Below are 14,698 nucleotides of genomic sequence, written 5' to 3'. Positions count from 1 at the left end.
TGCCATATAACCCAGGAGATTTCAGTCACCTTTTGTGTGAATAATGTATCCCCTGCCTTATAGATTTCTTCTTGAATGGAAAAAGCACGAGGTGCTTTGCCACATGAGAGGAGGAGCCTAATGGCATTCAAAAGCTCTTTCAGTTGAAAGTTCAGCTAGAAAGGGGTTGACTTCAACCTGAGATATATAGTCAATGGCTTCAGCATTGGTTAATGAAGGTCTGTTGAACACAATATGAAATGTACAGCTTATCTCACTAGGATCATTGATCAATGTGGCTTTACCAGCTCTGTGTATTAGAGATACACCAAAGGTCTTTGGCATGCAAAAGCCTACAGGGCATCATACAAATGCATTTCATTGTTACTATTACCATAAAACTAAATTGCATCTGCTTTTTTTTACTGAGCCAAGAATCCTACAGCTCTCTAAGCTTCACTTTCACTTTATTCTAATGAAGTAAAATGCTAGTTTCTTAGAGACAGAACTATCACGCTGGTGAGCCATGTGGAGTTCTAGTTTTATTTTTTTTCCATGTAACAACTTCTGAATTTCTCCATTATTTTCATCAAACCAGTCTTGATGTTTGTGAGTGTTCTGACCTGGATGAGTAAATATAGTACAATATACCAAATCTATGAAAGCTGCCCACTCCTTTTCTTCTCCAGTTGTCAACTGTGTGTTGGCTCTACTTTTCCTCCAAGTTAGCCAAACAAAACAAAACTAAAAACTGTTCATGTGAGAAGTGATCTAATCTGTTAGTCTGCTGGTTGTCTTCTTGTCTTGGGGTCATCACTTTTGTTACATGCAAATATTTAGCTTGGAGTGGGTGTCTATGATTGGTCCAGCACTTTGCACCACATATTTCCTTTGTCACTCTCACATTCTGTCTATCTCTTTTCCTTACAATGACATAGTCTATTAAATACCAGTATTTGCAGTGAGGGTACATCCACAATTTTATTCCATTTAGGTAAACAGAAGATAATCTTGATGAAGAGAAGGACATAAGATTCACATGTCTTCATAGTAAGTAACTGTTGCTGTTTCTGACTCTATTTCTTCCAGTCTATGCCTACTCTTGTAGTAAAGTCACCTAGAATTATAAGCTTATCCTCTTTGGCATACTTAGAGATGGGCAATGAAGTCTTTTTTGAACTTTTAGGGGAAAACGTCCTCTTGCCATATAACCCAGAAGATTTCAGTCAGCTTTTGTGTGAATAGTGGACACCTTGCCTTATAGATTTCTGCTTGAATGGAAAAAACACCAGGTGCTTTGCCCCATAAGAAAAGGAGCCTAATGGCTTTCAAAAGCTATTTCAGCTGAAAGTTCAGCTAGAAAGGGGTTGACTTCAACCAGAGATATGTGGTCAATGGGAACATTGATGGTGTGGATCTCCAGGTCTTAAATTTTTTCTTTGACCTCACCAGGGTTTCACAAGCACTGATAATGGTGGCATGATGTTTTCCTGAAAGTGGCAACAACATTGTTATGAGCTTGTCATTCACTCCTTTTGGGAAGCATACAAGATTGTTGACTAGATTAGTTTTGATCACAAAACCTAAGCCAGATACATCATGCTCCCCAACACTGCGGCCAGTTCAGAAAAATTTGTATTCAGCTCCAACTTTGGCAAGCTGCCCTTCCTTTGCCAGCCTTGTTTCACTCAGGACTGCTGTTTGGATGAGATACCTGCTGAATTCTCTTGCAGCAAGAGCTGTTCATCTTTTGGGTCTATTGGATTTCATGCTGTCTACAAGCATGCAAACATTCTATATGCCAAGGATTAGTGCAATCATCTTCTCAAAAGTTTTTGTATTTGTATTTGTGTGTGTGTGTGTGTTGACTACAGGGTGGGATCTCCACCTACCACAGTAATCAGGCCAGGGTTAGGTTGGATGAAGCAAACAATTTTTAGGGCTCCCTTTCCAGCCTCTTCTTCATGCCAGCAGGTGAGCAGTAAATTCCTTAAAAATGAGTGTTTGGACACCCAGGAGGTGCCAAATCCCACTACTGATTCAATTCAGCGAGAAGACAGCCCTTTGGCTTGGGCCAGCTATGTGCAGGGTTGTAACTAAAGCTCCCAGTGTGTACCACTGCTTCATTATGTGCCCTTTACTACAGGACTTCAAGGCAGGTTAAAAAAAGTGAAATTGGGGGGCAGCTAGGTAGAACAGTGGATAGAGCACTGGCCTTAGACTCAGGAGGACTCAAGATCAAATTCGGCCCCAGACACATAACAGTGACTAGCTGTGTGACCCTAGGCAAGTCACTTAATCCCATTGCCTAGCTAAAAAAAAAAAAGTGAAATGGTATCTTTTGACATGTATATGTCTCATGTGTGTGCATGAGTATTTTGTTTATGATACGACATGTTAACAACATTTTTATGTTGGTTTTGGGACTTTCACATGTTAGCATGGAAAAAGTTCTGGTCTTAGAATCAGGAGACATCTTGAATCTGACATTAATCTCATTGACAAGAACAACTGAACCTCTCTGAGTCTCATTTTCATTATCTCTAACATGGGAACAACAATTCTTGCAATACCTCCCTCTGAGAGTTACAATGAGTCAAGTTAATGTTAAAATTCTATATAAATGGCTTATTATTCTTTTCATTTGATGTCATATGACCTAAATCACTCTGAAGGCACTGAAAAGACACATGGTATGAGCAAACAGATTGTGACACATTACAGAAAAAGGGATTATGAAGGAGAAAAAAAGTAAAAAATGACATCAAAGAGATATATGAACTAAATTTAAGATAGGTAATAACATGAAGAAGGGTTAACCATTAAACACCTCTGGTGATGTACTGGTATCTTGATGATGTTGAGAACAGTGAGGAAGATCTTTTCTTTTCTTCCTTTTTTTTTTAGGCAATTGGGGTTAAGTGACTTGCTCACAGTCACACAGCTAGTAAGTGTCAAGTGTTTGGCTGGATTTGAACTCAGGTCCTCCTGACTTCAGGGCCAGTGCTCTATCCACTGCCCCAGGTGAGAAAGATCTTAACAGAATAGGTAGACTGAGACATGAGCTACAGAAAATTGATTGGATTTGTGTTGATTTTTGTCAGTTAATAAGCAAATATTAAGCACTTGTTCTGTACCATCACTCTACTGAGTGGATACAAGGAAAGGTAAAGATACGCTCTTTTCCATGAAGAGCCTCATAATCTAATGAAGAAGACAACATGAAAAAAAAAAAACACAAGACATTTATATTTATATGTAGTATAAATGGAAGATAATTCAGAGAAAGGAGCTAATAGTGACTCAGAGAGTAAAGTAAGGAGAAGTGTTCCAGTGGATACACAGTGGACAATCAATAAAAAGCACTGAATTGGGATGTGTAGAGCCATGCACAAAGAACAACCAGTAGCCTATTAGAGAGTAGAGTATGTGGAAGGGAGTAAAATATATTAAGATAAAGAAGGAAGAGTAAGATTGTGAAGGACTGTGAATGCCAACAAAAATACTTTGTATTGGATCCTGAAGAATAGCAAGAACCACCGGAATCTATTGAATAGGCAGTGATGTGGTTTAACCTGCATTCTAGGAAATCTACTGAGGCAGAGCCAAAATGGCAGAGTCAAGATGGTGAATAAAGGTAGGGACTCACCTCCAAATATCTTTAAATAATGATTCTGAACAAATTCTAGTGTAGCAGAATCCATCAAAAGATGGAGTGAAAGAATTTTCAGCCTAAAGCAACTTGGAAGGTCAACAGGACAGATCTGCTGAACCAGGGTGAGAGAGGAGCACAGTCTGGTAAACCAGGAGCAGGCCTGAGAGTGACTGAATCAGTGGCAGCAGTGACCACATCAGACCTCTCAGCCCATAGACACCAAAGATTACTTAGAAGGTCAGCAAGAAAGGTCTGTCACACCTGGGTGGGAGTAAAGTACAGTCTAGCACAGGCTGTGCCAGCTCAGATCCAGCACCAGCAAGCCAGGAGCAGGCCTTGGGAGCGACTGAATCAGGCAGTGGCTGCTTCCAGAACTCTCAGTCCACAGATACTAAGGGGATCAAACAACTGGACAGAAAGAGATTATAGAGGTCTGTTTGCTAGTACTGAAGCAGGACCCTCTTGCTTTGCCCTTACTCAGATCTGGGTCACAGTCCTGGGTGGAAGTCTTGGAGCAAGGAGGAGCACTAGCACACAGAGTTGCACCATAGTGGAGCAGGTATGCTTCTCACATCTATGGTAGAAAAGGATGCTTGTGATCACTCATAGACTAGAGCACAGGCTAGGAGAGTAGCAAAAAAACCTCCCCTTAGATTCATACCACCTTGGAAGAACTATAAACTTATAGGTCCCTAGAAATATCTTTGCAAACAGCTACACAAAACTCTTGAAGCTTGGGACAGTGTGCCCTCCACTCTGCAAGCAGACTGTTACTTTAACAAAGATTTAAAAGTCAAGTAATAGGCTGGGAAAATGAGTAAATAACAGGAAAAAAAATCTGATTATAGAAAGTTACTATGGTAACAAGGAAAATTAAAACACACACTCAGAATAATATGACAAATTCAAAGCTCCTAAATCCAAACCCTCCAAGAAAAAAAAAGGAATTGGTCTCAGGCCATGGAAGAGCTCAAAAAGGATTTTGAAATTCAAGTAAGACAGGTAGAGGAAACATTGGGAAGAAAAGAGAATAATACAAGAAAATCATGGGAAATGAGTCAGCATCTTGGTAAAAGAGACACAAGAAACATTGAAGAAAATAATACCTTAAAAAACAGACCAGGCCAAATGGTAAAAGAGATACAAAAGCCCAATGAGAACAATGCCTTAAAAAGCAGAATTGGTTAAATGGAAAAAGAGGCACAAAAATTCACTGAAGAGAAAAAAATCCATAGAAAGCAGAACTGACCAACTAAAAAAGGAGGTACAAAAGCTCATTGAAGAAAATAATCCCTTAAAAATTAGAATTGAGAAAATAGAAGCTAATGACTTTATGAGAAATCAAGAAACAATGAAACTAAACCAAAAGAAAAAAAAGACAATATGAAAAATATCATTGGAAAATCATCTGACCTGGAAAATAGATCCAGGAGAGAAAATTTAAAAATTATAGGACTGCCTGAAAGCCATTCAAAAAAAAAAAAAGAGCCCACACATCATCTTTCAAAAAAATACTAAGGAAAACTGCCTTGATATTCTAGAACCAGTAGGTAAAACAGAAATTTAAAGAATCCACTAAGACAGCCAAAGGTCACCTCCTGAAAGATATCCCAAAATAAAAATTCCCAGGAATATCAAAGCCAAATTCAAGAGCTCCTAGGTGAAAGAGAAGCAAGCAGTCAGAAAGAAATAATTCTAGGGTCATGGAGCCACAGTCAGAATAACACACGACTTAGCAGTTTCTTTGTTAAAGTATCAGAGGGCTTGGAATGTAATATTCTGGAGAGCATAGGAGCTAGAATTACTGGAATGTAATATTCTGGAGAGCATAGGAGCTAGAATTACAATCAAGAATCACCTAACTAGCAAAACTGAGTATAATCCTTCCAGGGAAGGATATTCAATGGAATAGTGGACTTTCAAAAATTCTTTATGAAAAGACCAGAGCTGAATAGAAAATGACTTCCACAGGAACTGCTCACATAAAAAGAAATACTGAATTGAGTGTCTGACCTTGAAGAAAATGCCAGACACTCATGTAACTTGGAAGGTAGCCACATAGGGAGGGAGGAGAAGAAATCCTCCCATTGCTGCTGCTCATTGCATAGGGGTCATCAGCTGAGTTGGTGAGTGACTGTACTCACTGTGTCTCTGTTCAACACCACTAACTACTGAAAACACAATGAGAAGATAAGGTTCTTGTACCTCTTAGACTAGATACAAACTGATGATGTTTGGTTGCTGCTGGTCTTATGACAAACAGTAGAAAGTGTGCAGTGGCAACCAACCCACCAAGTTACATTGCAGGCATAGTAGTGACTAGTGGAAGGCAGGTTATGTGGGGCACAGACAAAGCATTCATTACATCTTTACTTTCTTTTGGCTAGGCAATGGGGTTAAGTGATTTGCCCAGGGTCACACAGCTAGTATGTGTTATGTGTCTGAGGCCAGATTAATACTCAGGTCCTCCTGAATCCAGGACCGATGCTCTATTCACTGCACCATCTAGCTGCCCCCATCTTTACTTTCTTTAGCATCCTCTGCATTTTTTTGTGGGGCACCCAAAATCCTTTAGTAAGCCTCAAGCAGTCCATAGGCCATCTGTTATACAGGCCTGCTGTAGAACAAATTGGAACTATGCCCAAAGAGCTATAAAACCATGTATACTCTTTGACCTACCAATACCACTACTAGGTCTATATCTCAAAAGAGAAAAAAAAAAAGAAAGGAACCTATATCTATAAAAACATTTATAGCAGCTCTTCTCTGAAGGGCAAAGAATTGGAAATTGAGGGATTGCCATCAATTGAGGAATTGCTGAACTAATTGTGGTCTATGATTGCAATGTAATATTGTGCCATCAGAAATGATGAGCAGGATGCTTTCAGAAAAAACCTGAAAAAATTTACATGAGTTGATGTTAAGTGAAATGTACTGTGTATAAAATAACAGCAATATTTTATAATGATCGGCTATGAATGACTTACCCATTTTCAGCAATCCAATGATCCAAGACCACTCTTGGACACATGATGAAAAAATCCTATCCATCCCCAGAGAATACAGATTTTTTCTAACTTTATTTTTCTTAAGGAATTTTTTTTGGGGGCTATATTTTCCTTCACAACATGACTATTATGACATTTTTTTCATGACTACAAATGTATAACCTATATCAAATTGCTTACCTTCTCAATGAGGAGGGTGTAGGGAAGAATGGTATGTGATGGCACCAAAACTGGAAACTTGATTTTCTGACTCAAAGACTAGTGCTCTTTCCATTATTTCATACTACACCATATTCTACAGCTCTACTATATTTACACTGCTATAATTACCTCTCAAGAAAAAAAATAATTTAATGCACGCATACTTTTTTAGTACCTACTTCGTGCAAGATGACAAAAATTTTCCAACATGAGTTGAAAATTATTCATAATTACAAAGAGTTAGTAATCTTTCTGGAAAAGTAAAAAATACAAAAAAGGTAATTACTGAAAAACAACAACATAATTAATTATATATCGTACATTATAAATGTAAGGAAAATTGCAGATTAAGCCAGAAGAGATCCCAGAAATTATTTTTCCAAACATTTTATAGAGAAAGAAACAGAGGCCCAGAAAGAGGGGAATGATTTATCCATAGTCAAAGAGATAATAAGGCAAAACTAGGTAGGTATCAATGTGTTTCAAAATCTTTAAGAAGCTTTCACAGAACACTCATTTTAAATTCTAGGAAGGATAAAATTTAGATAGAAAATTTCTAGAAAAAGGTAGCAGATTTCAATGATGAATAAAGGGGAGAGGAAATCATGCCAGAAGCAGCAGCAACAGCAACTTCCACAAAACAAACTATGGTAGCAAAAACATGTCCAGGTCCTCTTTTGTTTCTCTACTATCAGATTTTCCTTCATGTCAGCATGTTTGAATTATAAATGTATTGTTCTCTCTATTATTTCTTTTGAGAAACTCTCCACTGGGGAGTTTAATTAAGTTATATTGAAAATGATGTATGCCAATGTATGATCATTCCCAACTTATTTTATGAATTTCATTTTTCTTCTGAGATTCTATAATTTCTTCATCTGTTTCTGTACTATCTTGGAAGTCCCCAGAATTCTGTATTTCATCAGTAATTGTTTAGCTTTTCCTATATTTTCTAATAAGTATTGAGAGGTTTCTAATCTTTTTGAGCATTTATTGTTCATCCTGTCTCTAGGTTTCAGATCTTCTTTGCTGAATTATCTGATCATGTTCAGAGTTTTTATTGATTTTCCCATCCCTACATAAAATCTTACTGTTTCATCCTTCTGTCTTTACATAATGGTTCATAAATTCATTGAACTTGTAGAGAATTAATGTAACTAACAAGATGCTGATAACTTTGTCAGGGGAGAATATCTCTATTAAATCAAGAAATCAATCAAACCTACTAAATGTCATATGAAAAGCCATTAATCCATTTGGAAGGAATGAAAGCCAGTTGCATGACCTGAGATGATATTACACAGCACTTGTATTTTGTTTGGCAAAAGAGATTCTTTTATATGCCATAGAACTTGTTTAAAATAGCAAGACAAGAAAAGATAGAATGTATTTATTAAGCATTTACTATCATTGTCCTAAGTGTTGGGGATAGAGTTATAAAGGCAGACCCTGTCTATAATGACCTTATTTTAATGGGTGAAAACAGCAAACAAAAAGGAATAGAAAAATTACAAAGAAGAAGTGTCCATGTGCAAATACGACAACAAATTCCTGAGTAAAAATAGCAAATCATTTCAAAACCTCTTCATTAATATTAAAAAAAAAACCCTCAAAATGCCTCAAATGGCTCAATTCCTGTTAAGCTCAGTGGTAAAAGCAGTTTCTGCCAAATCCCTGATAAAATATTTCTTGTTTGGTAGGGGGAAGGAGATGATCCTCTATCTGACCCTCAACTTTTCAATCCTATTTCATGCTGCCTTGACCAGAAGATGAATTTGTGAACATCAAAAAAGTCAAAAAAGGGGTGGAGCCAAGATGGCAGAGTGAAAGCAGCAACTTACTTGAGCTCTCCCCCAAACTCCTCCAAATACCTATAAAAATGGCTCTAAACAAATTCTAAGACAGCAGAACCCACAAAAAGACAGAGTGAAACAAATATCCAGACCAAGACAACCTGGATGATTGATCAGAAAGGTATATCTTGCCAGGCTGAAGTGGAGCGCAGCGTGGGTACACAGGCTACAGCGAACCTGGAGCAGGCCTCAGAGGACTGAATCATGGGCAGCTGTGGTGCTTTCCAGAATCCTCAATCCACAAATGCCAAAGACAACTTAGAAGGTCAGTGGGAAAAGCCTGTTTCTGTGGTGCTGAGAGAGGAAGGCAAGGTCTGAACTCCATTCCCCAAGAGCATGGCCCTGGGGTGGGCAGCTGCTTCCTGAGCTTCTGGCCCACAGACTGAGGGGGAATCCAGTGGCTGATCAGAGTGGCATTGCAGGGATCTCTCTGCTGGTGCTGAGGCAGGAATCTCTTGCTTTGTCCGTGCTTACATCTGGGTCACAGTTCTGGATGAGGGTCCTGGGGTGAGGAGGAGCACTGGCACCGTAAAGCTTGTAGTGGCTGGGGACAGGAAACCTTCCTCACAGTTCCAGGACAGAAAGGAGTGCTAGTGGTCACCAATAGACCATAGCAAAGGCCAGGAAAGGAGTAAATGCCTCTCCCCTTATCATACCACCTTGCAAGAACTGAAAATTTAGGTCCCTACAAGTATCTCTGAAAACAGCTATATAAACCCCAAGCTTGGGACAGTACATATTCTCCACATTGGATGCAGACTCTTAACAAAGAGTTTAAAACTCAAGTAACTGGCCAGGATCATGAGCAAGCAGCGCAAAAAGAGTCAGACTATATTATCTTACTTTGGTGACAAAGAAGATCAAAATATACAACCAGAAGAAGGCAACAAAGTCAGAGCTCCTACATCCAAAGCCTCCAAGAAAAATATGAATCACTCCCCGGCCTTGGAAGAGCTCAAAAGGGATTTTAAGAAGCAAGTAAGAGAAGTAGAGGAAAAACTGGGGAAAGGAATGAGAGTGATGAAAGAAAATCATGAAAAACAAGTCAACAGCTTGCTAAAGGAGACCCAAAAAAATACTGAAGAAAATAACACCTTAAAAAATAGCCTAATCCAAATGGCAAAAGAGGTCCAGAAAGCCAATGAGGCTAAGAATGCCCTAAAAAGAAAAATTGGCTAAATGGAAAGGGAAGTCCAAAAGATTACTGAAGAAAATACTTCCTTGAAAATTAGAATTGGAGGCTAGTGACTTTATGAGAAATCAAGACACTGTAAAAAATCCAAAAGAATGAAAAATTAGAAGAATGTGAAATATCTCATTGGAAAAACAACTGACCTGGAAAATAAATTCAGGAGAGAGAATTTTAAGATTATTGGACTACCTGAAAGCCATGATCAAAAAAGGAGCCTAGACATCATTTTTCAAGTAATTACCAAGGAAAAGAACCAGAGGGCAAAATAGAAATTGAAAGAATCCACTGATCTCCTCAAGAAAGACATCACCAAAGTAAAACTCCTAGGAATACTGTAGCCTGATTCCAGAGTTCCCAGGTCAAGGAGAAAATATTACAAGCTGCCAGAAAGAAACAATTCAAGTACTGTGGAAACACAATCAGGATAACACAAGATTTAGCAGCTTCTACATTAAAGGACACAGGGCATGGAATATAATATTCCAGAGGGCAAAGGAGACAGGATTACAACCAAGAATCAGCTACCCAGCAAAACTGAGTATAATCCTTCAGGGGAAAAAATGGTCATTCAGTGAAATAGAGGACTTTCAAGCATTCTTGATGAAAAGACCAGAGCTGAATAGAAAATTTGACTTTCAAATACAAGACTCAAGTGGAACATGAAGAGGTAAACAGGAAAGAGAAATCATAAGAGACTTATTAAGGTTGAACTGTTTACATTCCTGCATGGAAAGATGATATTTATAACTCATGAGACCTTTGTCAGTATTAGGGTAGTTGGAGGAAAAAATTATATGTATGTATATGTAGATAGATAGATGTCTAGATAGATAGATGGCACAGGATGAGTTGAAGATTAAGGGGTTATATCTGGAGAATAAAATTAAGGGGTGAGAGAGGATTATAGTCAGAGAAGAAGAAAGGGAGAGGTAGAATGGGGTAAATTATCTCACAAAAAAAAACAGAAAAGAAAATGCTCTTACAGTGGAGGGGAAATGGGGAAGGTGAGAGGGAATGAGTGAATCTTATTCTCATAGGATTTGGCTTAAGGAGGGAATAACATACACATTCAATTGGGTATGGAAATCTGTCTTACCCTACAGGAAAATAGGGGGAGAAGGGGACAAGAGAGCAGGGGGATGATAGAGAGGAGGGCAGATTGGGAAAGGGGGTAATCAGAAGCAAATACTTCTGAGGAGGGACAGGGTCAAAAGAAAGAATAGAATAAATGGGGGCAGGATAGGATTAAGGGAAATAGAGTTAGTTTTTCACAACATGTCTACTATGGAAGTGTTTTGCATAACTGCACATGTATAACCTATATTGAGTTGCTTGCCTTTTCAATGAGGGTGGATGTGTAGGGAGGAAGGGAGAAGATTTGAAACCTAAAGTTTTAAAAACATATGTTTAAAAAAATGTTTTCACATGCTACTGGGAAATAAGAAATACAGGAAATGGGGTACAGAAGTCTGTCCTGCCCTACAGGAAAATAGAAGGGGAAGGGGATAAGAGAAGAGGGGAGAGATAGAAGAGTGGGCAGACTAGGGGAAGGGGCATTCAGAATGCATGCCATCTTGGGATGGGAGGAGGGGCAAGATGGGGTGAAAATTTGGAACTCAAAATCTTGTGGAAGTAAATATTGAAAACTGAAAATAAATAAATTTATATAAAAAAACAAAAAAAATGAGTGTCTAGTGAAGTTACTTGAGAAGAGTGAAATGGCTGGACATAGACTTGAGAGCAGAGGTGTCAGACTTTCTGTCTGTGAACTGTAAGTGCTGTGGACCAGATTAAAATATAATTATATAAAATATATAATTGGGAAATGTCTAACAAAATAAACATATAATACAACATAAAAAAAATCAAAAAAGTTTGTACTTCCCATAGATGTCCTAGGAGCACTCCTAGAACAGTCATAATATCATCAGAATTGAAGACAATTTAGAAACCTTTAGGAATAACAGTTTTATAACTCTACAAGAAGCCAATAAGAAAGCTACATCACACCCAAGGGAAATTTTAAGAAGGCCCATTAAAGGGAAAGAAAATAATTCCAACAAACAAAAAACAAATATCCAATAGTTATGAGTTTCTCTCTTTGCCATGGGTAATGATAGCAACTACTACTACTACTACTACTACTACTACTACTACTACTAGTAATAGTAGTAGTAGTAGTTAACATTTAGATAGTATTTACTATGTTCCAGGCACTGTTCTAAGTAATTTTTAATTATTGTCTCTTTTGATCTTCACAACAACCTTGGAAGGTAGGTGCTATTATTATCCCTAGTTTACAGATTGAGACATTGAAGCAAGCAGAAATTAAGTTTCTTGTCCAGGATCATCCAGCTAGTAAGTGCCTGAGATGATATTTGAACTCAGTTCTTACTGACTTCAGGACCAGTGCTGTATTCACTCTACCGCTTGACTGCCTTGTAGTATGTGCTCTAAACTTTAGCCCATATTTCACTAAAAAGTAGGTACTTGCAGGAGAGAATGCCCTTGTTTGGGAGTTAGGAGATGTTTTATACCAAATGTTCTAAATATATGGTACTAGTATAATCTATTTATAAATGCTAATTGACTATCTAGTTGACATCAGCTGATTATCATTATGGGAAGCACAGCAGGGATATCTAAGTTAATGCTAAAAACCTTCCAAGCCTTTGGTATTTCCTATAACTGTGAGAGGAGAATCCATCAGCTGAACCCTAAGGATGCAACTTATATGTGAGAGAGAGGATTGGGAGAAAGAGTCCAAAGAAGATGTGACATTTGTATTCTTTCATCATTCACTATCTGACTCTTCTTCCTTTGAAGATGAGTGTACCCAGGCATATGCTGCAGCTGGATCTAACTGCCTTGTGAGAACCAAATGTTAAATTTTCAGTGTCAGCATTTATACCTCAGAAATGTGTAATTGCTACAAATAAGGGTTTAATTTGTTATTTTATTTATTCTGTATATTAAATAAAATAATGGAGAAAATATTAATGATATTTAAACTTAAAAGTGTGTGTGCATAACTTCACCCCCAGAGAGCCTGACTGTTCAACATTTACCAGCAAGCCTCTGTACTGCTGTATAAACATTGTTTGAGTTCAGCAGGAGTGTGGTAGAAGGCTCAGGGAATGAAATTATCCCCTTTCTGGAGGCCTGATAACTAAAGACTTAGAAAATAATGACATAATAGTAAGCTAATAAAATAATATTAATAATAAATTCTACTGATAAAGCATAATAACTTTATATATATTTAGGTTTCAAAAGTGCTTTACATCTATAGTATGATTTGAGCCTCAAAATACTCCTGCGTATACCCCTGGGTTTTGACTACAAAGCTGTCTGAGCCTCCTCCAACATCTTGGGTCCCTGCCCTTAATATCCTCTGGGGGTACTGAAGTTGGTTTTTAATTCCCTTTCCTTCAAGTCCAGTGTAGCCACTCACAGTCATCTTTTTTCCCAGTTCTTTTCTTTTGCTCCATGGATCTCCTCCTTTCCTTTGCTGGCTGAGCTCAATTAAAGAAAATTAGAGAGATTGTTCATAACAGAGAATCTTTGGCCTAAGGGGTCCATAACCTAGGAGACAACCCAAGCAGAAATCACATTCTCCTCCCCCAATAGAGCCAGAAATCATATTCTTCCTCTCCTACCCCCCCACAACCATCAAATGCCTGGGTAGGAATAATGACTGGTGCTTGTTACCAGTGATGGGGTGAGTAGAGATGAGGTATGCTGGCAAAGTCTGTAGCAGAGAGGAATTCCACACTTATGCAAGCACAAGTCTGCAGGTCAATTTGTATATATCTGAGGAAGAATAGAAGTTGGTGGGGGAGGCATTGGGTAAGTATTGCAAGAATTAGCATTTTCTGTTCTTAAATCATAAGGTCTCTATTTTGTTAAGGTTCTGTCTCTTCCACTATGCATTAAACTTTATATGTGACACATAGTTCGTGGGGGTGTGGGGAGTTACAGATAGTGAAGATAGGGGAAGTGTGAGAGTTAGTGTGGATCAGAGAAAATGTCTAGGATGCTATCTTTATTCCACTGAAGTTACATCAGAATAATTAAATTTTAATAAAGGTAACCACCATGCATAAATGAGAAATGGTCAAAGGAATAGATAATTTTCAAAAGAGAAAACAAGAATTGTTGCTCAAGACAAAAGTTTATCCTCATTAGTCATCAAAGAATTGAAAATTGAAACATTGTACATTTCCTCATGCCTATTAATAGAGCACAAATAATTAAAAGCAATGCATTGCTGAAGGAGCAGTGGATAAAGAGATATTCATTCATTGTTAGTGAAACCGCAAAACTGTAGGATCTTTATGGGAGAGCACTATGTTAGTATACTGTAAAAGTTACAAAAATAATCATATCCTTTGACCCAATACTTCCATTATTAGGAATATATTTTGCAAGAGTTATTTTTAAAGCTACTTTTGCAGTTATTAATAGCAACATTATTTTTAGTTGCAAAATAATCTAGAAATGACCAAAATGTTCAACTATGTTGAAATATATAAATAGATTATGTTACATTAATGTTATGGAATACTATAAGGCAATTCATATAAATAAATATTAAGAATAGCAGAAAATATGGAAAAAGATTTATAAATAAAATAGCTTTGAGGTATCCTTTTCTTTCCTGTTCCGATCAGTTCCCAATGGGCTGAATAAGAAACAGATACCAGGGGAGCCCTCTTCCTACAGACTTCTTCCTTCCTTGTTCCACTTACTGGATGGATACTGACAAACTCTCCCTAATTCCCACTCCAGCAGGAGGGAACTCAGTGTC

Source organism: Phascolarctos cinereus, unplaced genomic scaffold (assembly GCF_003287225.1).
Source record: "Phascolarctos cinereus isolate Bilbo 61053 unplaced genomic scaffold, phaCin_HiC Scaffold_4;HRSCAF=312, whole genome shotgun sequence".
Taxonomy (NCBI): Eukaryota; Metazoa; Chordata; class Mammalia; order Diprotodontia; family Phascolarctidae; genus Phascolarctos; species Phascolarctos cinereus.
Note: the sequence above shows the minus strand (reverse complement) of the source record.